The sequence below is a fragment of the Choloepus didactylus genome, chromosome 2 (genome assembly GCF_015220235.1).
Source record: "Choloepus didactylus isolate mChoDid1 chromosome 2, mChoDid1.pri, whole genome shotgun sequence".
NCBI lineage: Eukaryota > Metazoa > Chordata > Mammalia > Pilosa > Megalonychidae > Choloepus > Choloepus didactylus.
In genome coordinates, this window is record NC_051308.1 from 108,117,034 (window position 1) to 108,130,332 (window position 13,299).

Below are 13,299 nucleotides of genomic sequence, written 5' to 3' on the forward strand. Positions count from 1 at the left end.
GGCTGTTTGACGAGGACAGGTAGGTTGTCTTGTTGAATGGAATAGATTCTGTAGTTGTCTGAGAATTTCCTCCTAATTAAATTCAGGTTAAACATTTTGAGCAAGACCACAATACTCCTAAAACTCTATGCTTCCTAGCGAATCCCATCTGCTGTCAAAGAATGTCCGATTTGACCAGCTGTTTCTCCTCTTACTGCTGAATCCAGTAATAGGTTTGGGGTGGAGAGGAACAAGGAATAAGGCCTCTCATACATGTCTGTCCAAGTTGGGTTTGGTCCTCTAGGTGTTACCACATTTGAAGATGGGAGGAGGGTGATGTTTCCAATTGATACAGCCTTCTGGAGTCAAAATATGGAGAGGTTGATAGTTCTGAAATTGATTCCTGGTGATGAATGGGATTTAACTTGAGTTGCTGTTTTATACTTTTTTCATGGGTAGAGAAGCTTTTATTAAAAATCAAGTTTCATGCATATTTGTTGTATCTTCTAGCAGTACTTTGTACCTAAGACAGAAAAGAAAAAAAAATCAAATGATGTTCTTTGTCAAGTCATGCTGATAGCTAAGCCTGCAGTGATGGTAAATTAACATAGAGGCCTGGAGCCCACTGAGTTCCTATTGAACCTATGAGCCTAAAGGAGTGAGATGCAGGAAGGCTCAGGGGTTAGTGATATCCACAGATTAGAGGAAACACCTACCTTAGTGACAGTCCAGACTGTAGAGTAGGCAGTCCCCTCCATACCAGAAGCTAGTGATGGCCCTTCTCATCGCTTGGCCTCACTGCTACGGAGGCCAAGTCCTATCCCTACCACCCCTTCCTCAGCTGCCAGTTTGTGCTCCTCCCTCCCCTTTATCTATAGCAAAGTCAAGGCTTTTTCACCTGAGGCCAGGCTAGGGTTGTACTAGGCATCGAACATGAAAATTCAGAAAGAGCCTGCTGAAGGACACATTGCAGGTAAAGAGACCTCCTTGAATTCAGAGCCTCAATCCTTTTATGAAGGAGGAAAGGGGGACTCAGGGAGGAGCCCCAGAATGTGAAAAACAAAGGCCCAGCCAAGTCCAGTTCCACCTTTCACAGGTGAAGAGACTGGCGACAATGGGCTAAGGAACTAGAGACACATGACCTGATACTGACAACCTTGGCCTAGAAGCCAGGCCTCAGGCTCCTTCCATGGTGTGGGGTTAGGGGAAGGAGAGGAAAAGCTCCAACCTAGAGGCACCTACAGGCATCCCAGTCACTTTGGCTGGGACAGGACCCACACTCTACAGAAGAAATGGTGTGCCTGCCCTTCCAAAGAGGCTCAGGAAATGAAAGGGCAGAAAGACAAAAGGCGTTAGCAAAAAGAGAGCAGGGAGCTTAACAGTGGCTCAACATATATTCCTAATTCCCTCAGGCTAAATTCATACCAGTTTACACCTAGGGGCATGTCTAGAAGTATTCTCAGAATTTGCTACTTGCGGCCTGCTTCCCTGTTGTTAAGGATATGTTACTTTAAATGAGGATTTAATACCTGGATAATGATTTCATGACACAATTTAACACATGACAGAATGCCCTGGACCGAGAAGATCCTTGGTCAAAATCAAAGAATGACTTCATTTGAACAAGTTTGACATCTTCAAAATCTCAACCTGGAATGACCTGGAACAGCTGAAATCATCCTTGCAGGGTGAGCCCTGGACCCCACGTGGCTTGCACTTCCATTTCTCTTGGAGAGCTCTGGGCTTTGGAATCCCCAGAGCCACAAACCAGGGATTTGGCCAATGGAGGAGGAAGGAGGGGGGTGGTTAAATCCTGTTGCAAGAGAGGGATCTCTGTCTAGGCTTGGAGAGACTCCATGGTTAAAGAATCCCCAGATTCAGAGGATGGGAGGAGAGCAGACGGGCTGTTATTGTGGGAAGAGTCTAGGGGTGAGACCAGTTGGAGAGAAGGTGCAGGAAGGGGTTAATGGGCGCTTCGAGGTGGACTGCCATTCTGGGGCCAGTGAATAGAACCTCCTTGGTATTCAGCTCCTCGTCCCCTACCTCTTCCATCTCCCCCTCTTCTGCATCAAACCCCCTCGCGCTCCAAATCCTCCAAACCCATTTTTAAGAAGGACTGAGAAGGCTCCACCTGTGCAGCTGCTGCACCTGCACAACCAACCCACTGAGGCCTGAGCAGTGGGGGCCTTGGGCTGACACCAGGGATGTTGGGTCCCAAATTCAGGAAACTCTGGATACATGAGGGTAACATCTCACTCACAGTATCCCCAGAACACTGAAAACTGGCTGGGGACCTCTGTCATGAAAAATGCAGTTCCAAGAGGAAAAACCATGATGCCCCATCATGCCCCAGTTGGACAGTGCACAGGGATCCCATGGCCCCAGGAGCTCCAGGCACTGGGAAGGCATCTGGGAGGCCAGGCTATATAATGTGTTACGTTGTTACATTCATAAATGTTGCTGGTTAATAAATGAATTTCATAGGAACAATATTTGACTTCTCCAGTGATGACTGATGATATTATCAAGGTCTACTAGCCCTGGAAGCACGAGGATGAAGGGTGAAGGAAGAATTGCCTGAATGTTTGAATAACCACAGGGCAAGGAGCCCTCAAAATTTCCTACTTTATCTTGAGATAATGTTTAATATAAGAGTCTTGCTGACTGTTCAGTCATTCAGCTGATTCTGTCAGTGATTCATGCCAAAGGTACTCATGCAAATACTCAAACAATTGAGTGTAAAAGCAGATGTTGAACTCATTCTATCTCCCAATTAAAGGAGGCATCTCTGCTTCAGGCAGGAGTCTGTTGATGGATCCTTTGGTTACTGTCATTGGTGGTGGTGATGGTGACAATGGTCCACTTTCCTACTTGTTTGTTTTTTAACTGTTTCTGAGAAATACTTGTGGAGTAGCAGCTTTGTAAGAATTCCAGAAGGTAAAAAGACATGGACAAGGACACAGTCCAAAGAATATTATAAGAATTTCAGAACAAAGTTTATGGAATGACTATTATGCAGATTTCCAAAAAAAGAGGCCCTCAATTAAAGTAAAAGAAATTTATTTATACTTCTGATTCAATATCATACAACAACTTTTTTAAGCTGTGGTCTGCAGCCCGGCTACATTAGAATCAGCTGAGTTGCTTGTGTAAACTATGCGGATTCTGCGGCCCCATACCTACTCGATCTCGAGACTGGAGTCCAGGACAAAACTTCCATACCCTCCACAGCAGATTCTAATACGCATCAAACTTAGGAACCCCTCCTTCATATTATGTCACTGGAGATTCTCACAAAGTAACAAAGATGGGAAATTTTATTCTTTTAAATTTATACTTCAAGCATTACAGGGTGAGTTTCTTAACAACAGTTTGCCTTTCCTATTCTTGTGCATTCCTCCAAGAACTGGTAAAGAAATGGAAAACAAAGCCAGGCAAAGAAACACTATTTCCTGTACACATCTGTCTTTATCACCACTACAAAGACTATTCTCTCACCGACCCTGTCCACCATATATGTTAATGTCAACATATCACCGAAGCAGCATATGTAAATAACATATCTTACATTTACACACAAACACATGCCATATAATCACTGAGAAGACACAAACTAGACTTCAGCACAACTGGGGGCCTCTCACATGCCACTTAAAAATGAGCACAGGTTTGCTTTCCATGAGACATTCAAAGGGCTTGCTCTGGCCATCAATCCCCCATTCCCCAGGTGAAGGTTAGGATGAAGAAAGGGGATTGCACATTTAGAGAGGGGTCAGTAAAATTTGGAGATCATAAATGAAAATAAACAGAAGGTGCTATGGGAAGTATGAGACAGCATCTGGGTAATGGCTGCTTTCACCATGTGGTCTCAAGAAACTCAGGTGATGCAGTATAGACAGAAGACCATCCTGACCAGGACCCATCTCAGCTGGCCCAGGGTCAGGTGTGGACCTGTGAGTCATGCTCCTGGAGCACCCACCAACACTCTGTCCACAGGGCACCCTGCTCAGTACTGTGCTTTCAGAAGTACCTGTGGAGCTCCAGTGTTGGGACCACACACTCCATTCAGAGGAAGCAGGACCCTATTTCCCCTGAGTTGACCATCTGAGGATAGGTGCTGAGGTGTGAAACTTGAGCTGTCCCTAGTACCAAGTGCCACCGAGGCTGTTTAGAAACAGTGCCACAGGGTCCTACATGCAAAAGCAGTGGGTTTTGCTTAGTGCTGGACCAGATGGATCTTGCCTAATGGTGTTCCATAACTGCAAGAAAGGCTTCCTCTTTTCTCTCTGCCCCACTAGGACAGCTCTCCTCCTCTTCCTTCTGACCCTTCCAGCTGGTTTGGAGGAATGGGGCCCAGATCCTGCTTAGTAGGTAGGTAGCTGCACAAAAGGGGACAGGCCCACACTCCCTGCTGTTTTAAGGACCTCTGGTGGCTTTACTTCATGCATGGCTCCTGGAGGGCAAGAATCACAAGACTGGAATGCATGGCAGAGCCCTGAGGGATTTCACCTGGACACAGAAAATACATCAAACCAATTATGAGTCTGTTGGCAGGCCAGCTGTTCACTAACTGTGTCTAGTATGAGAGCTAAGTGGTGACAGAGACCCAGAACCTGATGAGAGTCTGTTAAGAGGATGAACTGAGGGGATGCTGTGAGTCAGGAGGACAACTGGTGCCCCCAGGTCAGAGGAGGAGGACCCCCCCACTCAATGTGCTGATGATGTCCCTGCTTAGAGCCCCTACACATTGGGTGACCAGATCCTTACCTCACCCTCTTTAGGAGACAGATTCTTTTGTAGGAAAATGAGGACATTTTTCAGAGAAACCCCTGTTAAGTTTATCCCCAAATCACATTAAGGAGGAGAGGGAGGGGCCAAGTCAGCAGGGACCTCAGAGACCATCTAGTTCCACCTTTGCAGAGGAGAGGGCAGCCAAAGCCACACAGCCCATTAGAGACAATCCCAGGATTTGAACCCAGGTCTTTGGTCTAAACCAATATTCCAATGGGAGTAGGGCAGAAGGCTTCCAAACTTGACGCTGCTGGGTTACCTTTGCTGGGACAGGAATAAGGCCTTGCAGAGAAAATCTTATAAGTATTCTTCTAGAGAGACTTAGCAAAGAAATCATCAGAGAAAGACAAAGGGGAATTTGCAAAAAGAAAAAAGTTAAATCATGGCTTAATCTGTTTTCACACTGATGATCAACATTGTCTCAGGATGCAATTTAGGAGCATTCTAGGAATATGCTCCATTATTCATGGTAAAGTTTTAAAGTTTATATTCAAAGGTTTACTCTCTGGTTTATAAGCCATTTTCTTCAAAACACATGCTAGAAAATGTTTACCACTTAGTGTTTTACGTAAAAGTACAGAATGTCTCACCTATCCTTAGGTTTCAGTTTTTAATTATCAAATTCTCTTTTAGATCAATAAGACCAATGATTCTCTTTTTTGATGTTGCCTAAAGAAAAAGATATATTAAAATCAAATTGCTGTTCTTAAACCTATAGTGTGCAGTACAAGAAATTTATTAGGTGGCACCTGGCTTTTATTTGTTCCTGAGGTAGGACACATAACTGGCTTTAGGATCCCTATCCAAAAGCTAATTCAGAGGCTGATTCCCAGATATCCTCTGAACTAAAGGATCAGTCAGCTAAGTTACATTTCTACAGACTCCTGACTTGACATAAAGAAGGGGTAACTGTAGTAAAAAGAAGAGACGATGATGATAGCATGACGTGAACAGAAAAGTTAGGAGTGGGTGCTGATGGGGACTGCAAGGATGACGTTGATGGAAAATTCAAGGATGGTTTTTGAGGACCTGTGACCCTAGTAGTGGACCAGAAATCTTCTCCTGGATGATCAAAGCAGGTCCAGGATCACCTGCAGACTCCGATGACAGAAGGGGATGGGATTGGGGTGGTTCTGTGGCTCTGAGTGGTGCAGTAGTTTCCTTACCTCCAAATTAGTCCTTGCCTTCTTTAGAACATCATGTGTCCTGCTCACTGCAAAGACAAAACAGCCCAAAAAGCAGGAATGACCAGCTGGTCCAATACTTGTCTTGGCCGTGCTTTCTAATGCTTTAATTCTGGCCACTCCTCTTGGGGTCTCTTGCTACCCCCATCCTTCCCTCCCTCTGCATCCACAGTTACTCGTGACACAGGAGGTTTGGGGACATCAGTCTCTCCCTGGTGCTATCCCCCAGCCTCCCTGCCCACAGCTCAGCACAGCAGAGTGGGGAGTCCAGAAGACAACCTCCCTGTCCCCTGCCCATGCCCTGGCTCTGGGGCACCTACAATGGCTGAAGATGAACTGCTCCATGTTCTCCTTCTGCTGGATGGCGGTCTTCAGACGCTCAGTTGTACTCTGAAGGAGATTCTCCTGTTTGGTCAGTTTGGTTCTCAGTTCGAGAAGCTCCCTTTCCATCAGCTCTCCCTGGGAAGAGGGACAGACTGTCAATCAAAGATCACAAATCCTCAAGCACCCCATGCTTTGTGGCTCTTTACACTCCAGAGTAGGGCACCATAAACTTCTCAACTATTTCTATGCATAATTCTCTCCATAACACCTTCTACAGTCCTCTAGCTGATGGCAGCTTTTGCTGTGGGCATTAGGTGGGAATCCTGGCAAATGGGAAGCCACATCAAACTAGCACAGGCCTACACACCTGTAGTTAAAGCACACCTGACCCAGACCAGTACTTAAAGTCCCAGCTGTGAACAACAGCTCACATTCAGTCCTGACAACAGCTATATTACTGCTGCTTCACAAGTAGAACTTGGTAGTACAGGAATGTTATGTACATTCCTGTACAAATATAGCAGGCATATATATGTCTGGGCATTTATATATCTAGGCAGGCATTCAGACACGGCTGGCCTATGGACATTTTGCCCAAAAAAGAAAATAATTATTCCAATGAGAAGATGCCCATGTTTCCCCTTGCTGTAACTAGCATACTTGTGTTTGACGAAGGATCTGAAACATTCATTTATTGTTAAAATTGCTGGGGAGGGCATCCTGGAACATGCTTCCCAAAGTTCTGCCAACAGAGAGCCAGCCTGAGATGTGAAAGGTTCCTGAGGGACCCGGCTTCTTCAAGGCCTGGCCCAGAACCTCAAGTTAATGTCATTAGTTTGGGTTCCAGGGTGTGGCGTCAAGAGGCTTGAAGTCTCATGGTGACATTCTGGGATAATGTGTGACTATGTGGACCCGTGACTCACAGCAGGAAGTATTGAAGCTTTCACATGTCCCTTCATTTCAGCTCAGCCAAACCTCAGAAAGTTAAAGGATCCTCGTTGATTTCTTATTCCAGGGTCGGGGAGTGGGAAGAGAAAGGATGTGGTCAGAGCTGCACTGAGAGCAAACACCATGGTTTGTCCCATCTCAACATTCAGCTTCTGATATTCAGGAAAACTGAAGGACTTAAGAGAGAGAATATTTGGGGGCCTAAGAGCTAGATTTGAACCGGTAAAGGACATATCCTCTTACCACTTGCCAGGCAAGGCAGGGCTGGGGGAGTTTGGCAAGACCGCTCTCCAGAACATGGTGAGGAGGGAAGCCGACTCCTCCAGGGTGTGGTGCAGGGCTCATGGTCACTATCACTGCCCAGCACCTGGGGAAGGAGGGATGAGTGATGGACCCACAGGGAGGAGGTATCACTTGTTTTTTTGTTTTGTTTTGTTTTGTTTTTTCTTTTCCAGCACAAGGTTCAATCTTCCTTTGTGGGTAAGGAACATACACCCAGAAAATGGGCCTGCTTGAATCTGCAAAACCCTTTTTAAATCTGGCAACCCAGGGTTCCTAATCTCAGCAGTGACCTCCCATATGAAAGAACTCATTTGACTATAGATTTCTCCGCCCTCTCTCTTTAGCCTTTCTAGTAGCTGCTCAATGATATCAGGTCTAAGTTCTCTGCTTTTTGCAATGGTACCACTTGCCCTTCCCTAAGTCTTATTTATACTTCAACTAGGCTGAACCATTTGCAGCTCCGAGGACTGAGGTGCTGCTCCCTTTACCTGTGCAACTTCCAAAACTCATGCCCCCTTGCTATGTCCTCTAATGGACCATTACTTTCCTTCCCTGGTATAAATGACTATGACTATATTTGTGTACTCCCAGAGGACAACTTCTAACACCATACTTATCGAACTTTATTGTACCAATTCACCTGTAGGTATACCTTTCCCCTCTGGTGTGGAAATCTGTGGAGGCAGAGGCTGTCCTTAAATGTGGGCATCTGTAGTGGCTTGGACATCACAAAACTTGGTACCTAGTCCCTCCCAGTGATGCAGCTCTCTGAGAAGCTTTGTTGACTGCTTTCCCTCCCCCTGCCCAGTCTGAACAGGAAGCCCCATGTCAGTCAAGTGCCTCACTCCTTCCACCCAAGTGGCCTATAAGGATGCAGGTTCCTCAACTTGTGTTCACTTTAGTGATTTCTCCCTGCCCACAGGTGTGCATGTAGCAGTGTTATTGTAGAAGATAATAAACGAGCAAAGCAAGCTCAGCACAGCACCAAGCATATGTTAATACTCAATGAATGATCTGTTGATGTTGACAACTAGGATGCCCAGGCTTTCCTGTGGTTCTGAGGAGGAATATCAAGTCAGGTGTATCAGGAACAGAAAAGTTTATAGTGAAAACAGGAGATATGGAAGAAACGGCCTTGGTTGGTATATGAAGCAGTTGTGCCCTTAGCTGTTAGAAGATGCAGAGTATGAAAAAAAGATTGGGAGGAGTGAAAATTAGAAGAAAGGTCCCTAGGGATGAAGGGGACCTAAGGGCCACAAATGGGCTTACCTCGGTGCCCTAAGCTACAGTTGCATGCTGAGTTCACAAGAGACTCTATCTTTTTCACCAGCAGTTTGCCCTTCCCAATCTGTTTTCTTAGGGCTCTATAGTTATCAATGTGGCCAATGACATGGTGGCCATGCTTGTTGGCAAAGGAGCCATCAGTATGAGCATCACACTCCAGCTTGGGAGGGTCCTTCATTACTGGAGAAGCATCCACACTGGACTCTGAAAAATAAAACCACAACGAAGCAGAATCCATTGTTATTCATAGTCATATGCTCCATTCGCTTTAATCCAAAAGAGATCCCATATAGTGAAAGAGGTCAGGAACAAGAAAGGAGAATTAGAAAGTTCAGGGGTGGGATGAAAACCACAGACAAAGTATGGCTTCCATATTTTATAAACTGTCTTACATTATCCCATGATGATAATATTGCCAGGAAGTGAATTTCATTCTTGATAACAAATGAAATATTCAGGGAAAGTATTATTAATAAAGAAACCATTTCAGGCAGAGAAGACACAGAGAAGGAAATAAAGCTGAAGACAGAGAACACTATCGGGAATGGAGAGATTACTGTGAAATGAAGCAAAAACAGAGCAGTAGGGAAACTGTAGGAGGAGGAAGAAAGCACAAGAAAGGCAGCTACCAGAGGTGCAATCAGGAGGGCTACAGGCCTCGGGGCATGCAGAGAAGAATCTCCAAATTCACATACTGGATATACAGAAAGACGAGGATTGCTTGCATCAATACTTTTCCATTATTGATCCCAAGTCCTTAGTTGGCACATTTACCATTTGTCCTGTTGATGATGAAAGTCTCTGAGCCAGAAGCAGAGGAACAAAGGCCAGGGCAGCCCAGAGCCAGAGACGTCACAGCAACAGTCCAAAGTGGAGCAAGAGAAACTGAATCGAGGTAGTGAAGACACAGTAATTGTCAGGAATTCTGGAATACACTGCACATCAAGTGCCTAATGAAAAGCAATAGCCATGAATAACTCAGTGTGATATGTTTCCATGCTTTAGAACCCAAGGTATTCCTTTAATTGGAGGGTGTTTTATGAGAAAGCATCTTCTAATTCAATAAATTATTAGGTATATTTTTGTAACCTTAGTTTTGAATATAATTTTATTTGTAGTGTCTATTACAATGCCGTGCAACTGAATGCAAGTATAGGATATACCTTAAAAGTGTGGAATCAAAGAATAAATGGATTTCTAGGGGATTAAACTCAACTAATCACCATTCTAGTCAGACAGAACAGAAAACATTCAACATTAAAAGAGAAATAGGAGACAGAACCCTTGGTGGAATAAAGAGGCTCTCTTGAAGACCAGGAAGAAATCTGATGGTGTAGGAATTGGACTAGATCACAAAGAAGATGGAAATGATCCTGCTCAGCTAAATGTGGCTTGGAGCCTGGTTTCCTGCTCAGCCCTCTGTGGTGGGTGAGAGGGAGGAGCAGTGACTGAGCCAGTGGGGTGAGTCTTGGCTGGTGACCTGGGAGCCAGGGAGAGGGAAAGCAGGAGAGAGGGAAGGGAGGGAGACATAACTGAGCACCACAACCATCATGGCGCCACAAGGAGGGCAAGGCATCCACCTGACCTCTGTGGAGCAGTGACTAGGAGACATCAAGGTGCTATGCTTGGCTGTCCAGAGGCAATTGGATGTCCATATGCAATTTCTTATTTAACAGTCACAATATGCAATTTCTTATTTTATTGTCTGTATGCAATTTCTTATTTGATCATGTGAGTGTCACCTTCATCAGACACATCAGGTCATTTTCTGATAAATGAGCATCTAGCAGAACCAGAAAAAGAAACAAAGACCAACATGTCCCAGGAAAAGCAGGCCTGAAAGTTTGAAAGCTCAGTTTTAAAGAACCTCAGTAGAAGTGGTTCCCAATTAGAATAAAATTAAGGATATGGCCATGGAGGTGATAGGGGATGTTGAAGTAAATGGTATATAAAAAGGAGACAGAAAAGAAGAGAAAGAAGAAATTAAATGTGTCAAGATACTGGGTGTGGGGAAGTACTGACATTCATATTAAAAGTTGTTGCAGTGAGGTTGGCAGGGCAAGATGGCGGCATAGAAAGGAGTGGAAGTTAAGTAGTCCCCCTGGAACAATGACAAAAAACCAGAAACAACTAGTAAATAATCCAGAATAACTGCGGGGGGACAAACAAGACCATCCACTCATCACACACCAACCTGAATTGGGAGGAATGCCTGAGAACACAGCATAAAATCTCTCAGTGGAGAAAGCCCCAGTCATTTTCAGTTTCCAGGGCTGTGACTCGGGGAAGGGTGGAGACAGCACAAGCAGAGAGCGAGCCCATTGAAATGCTAATGACCTCCACCTGGGGGGTCTGTCTTCTCTAGGAGGAAAGGGGTGGCACCCTTTCCATTCAGAACCAGACCCCAGAGCCTGGGGAAACACAGCCATACCTCCTCACACCAGTCAAGAATTATAGGCTAACAGGCATCACCTGCTGGGCAGAAAAGCACAGTGACCTGAGGCATCAAAGGGTGGAGCAATTTTCTAAGTCACACCCTCAGGGAAACCAGATACTGAATATTTCTTCCCTCTGAGACCTGAGCCTGTTCTGGTCTGGGAAAACCTGATTTGGATAACCAAGGAAACCATGCCTAGAGAACAGAAAATTACAACCTACACTAAGAAAAACAAAGTTATGGCCCAGTCAAAGGAACAAACATACACTTCAACTGAGATACAGGAATTTAAACAACTAATGCTAAATCAATTCAAAAAGTTTAGAGAAGATATTGCAAAAGAGATAGAGGCTGTAAAGGAAACACTGGGCATATATACAGCAGAAATCAAAAGTTCAAAAAAACAACTAGTAGAATCTATGGAAATGAAAGGCACAACACAAGAGATGAAAGACACAATGGAAGCATACAACAGCAGATCTCAAGAGGCAGAAGAAAACACTCAGGAACTGGAGAACAAAACACCTGAAAGCCTACACGCAAAGGAGCAGATGGAGAAAAGAATGAAAAAATATGAGCAATGTCTCCGGGAACTCAAGGATGAAACAAAGTACAATAATGTACGTATCATTGGTGTCCCAGAAGGAGAAGAGAAGGGAAAGGGGGGCAGAAGCAATAATAGAGGAAATAATTAATGAAAATTTCCCATCTCTTATGAAAGACATAAAATTACAGATCCAAGAAGCGCAGCGTACTCCAAACAGAAGAGATATGAATAGGCCTACGCCAGGACACTTAATAATCAGATTATCAAATGTCAAAGACAAAGAGAGAATCCTGAAAGCAGCAAGAAAAAAGCAATCCATTACATACAAAGGAAGCTTAATAAGACTATGTGTGGATCTCTCAGCAGAAACCATGGAGGCAAGAAGGAAGTGGTGTGATATATTTAAGATACTGAAAGAGAAAAACTGCCAACCAAGAATCCTATATCCACCAAAGCTGTCCTTCAAATATGAGGGAGAGCTCAAAATATTTTCTGACAAACAGACAATGAGAGACTTTGTGAACAAGACACCTGCCCTACAGGAAATACTAAAGGGAGCACTACACGGTGATAGAAGACAGGAGTGCGTGGTTTGGAACACAATTTGGGGAGATGGTAGCACAACAATGTAAGTATACTGAACAAAGGTAACTATGAATACGGTTGAGAGAGGAAGGTTTGGGAGCATGTGAGACACCACAAGAAAGGAAGAAAGATAAAGACTGGGACTGTGTAACTTGGTGAAATCTAGAGTATTCAACAATTGTGATAAAATGTACAAATATGTTCTTTTACGAGGGAGAACAAGCAAATGTCAACTTTGCAAGGTGTTAAAAATGGGGAGGCATTGGGGGAGGTATGCAATCAGCATAAACTAGAGCCTGTAACTAATAGAATCATCGTATTATGCTTGCTTTAATGTAACAAAGGTGATATACCAAGGTAAATGCAGACAAGAGGGGGGGATAGGGGAGGCATGTTAGATACTTGACATTGGTGGTACTGTCTGATTCTTTATTCTACTACTTTGATTTAAGGTTATTTTTCCTTTTGCTGCTTCCTAGCTGTCATTTCTTTTTTCCTCTTTCTTTTGCCTCTCTACCTTCTTTGACTCTCCCTCCTGCCTTGTGGAAGAAATATAGATGCCCTTATATAGATAGTGGTGAAGGTGGTGAACATATAAATGTATGACCATGCAGAGAACCATCGATTATTTACTTGGGATGGAATGTATGGTGAGTGAACAAAACCATATTAAAAAAAAATGGGTTGATGACAAAACCTCGAGGGCAATATACTGAGTGAAATAAGCCAGACACATAAGGACAATTACTGCAGGGTCTCACTGACAGGAACTAATTATAATATGTAAACTCATAGACATGAAATATAATGTACCAAGATATAGGATGAGGCTTAAGAATGGGGAGTGGTTGCTTAGTATGAGCAGAATGTTCAATTAGGATGAACTTAAATGTTTGGAAATGAACAGGGGTGTTGGTAGCAAAATGTGAGTATAACTA

The 13,299-nt window shown here is 44.1% G+C and overlaps 1 long non-coding RNA gene across 1 annotated transcript; it reads right to left on the reverse strand.

Moving 5' to 3' along the window:
• Positions 1-291: 291 nt before the first annotated feature.
• Positions 292-8,884, reverse strand: LOC119517182. Its single transcript, XR_005213505.1, has 4 exons — positions 8,778-8,884; positions 6,275-6,413; positions 5,937-5,983; positions 292-502 (listed from the first exon to the last, which is right to left on the reverse strand). It is a non-coding gene; the product is annotated as an uncharacterized LOC119517182 (long non-coding RNA).
• Between the last annotated feature and the right edge of the window lie 4,415 nt (positions 8,885-13,299).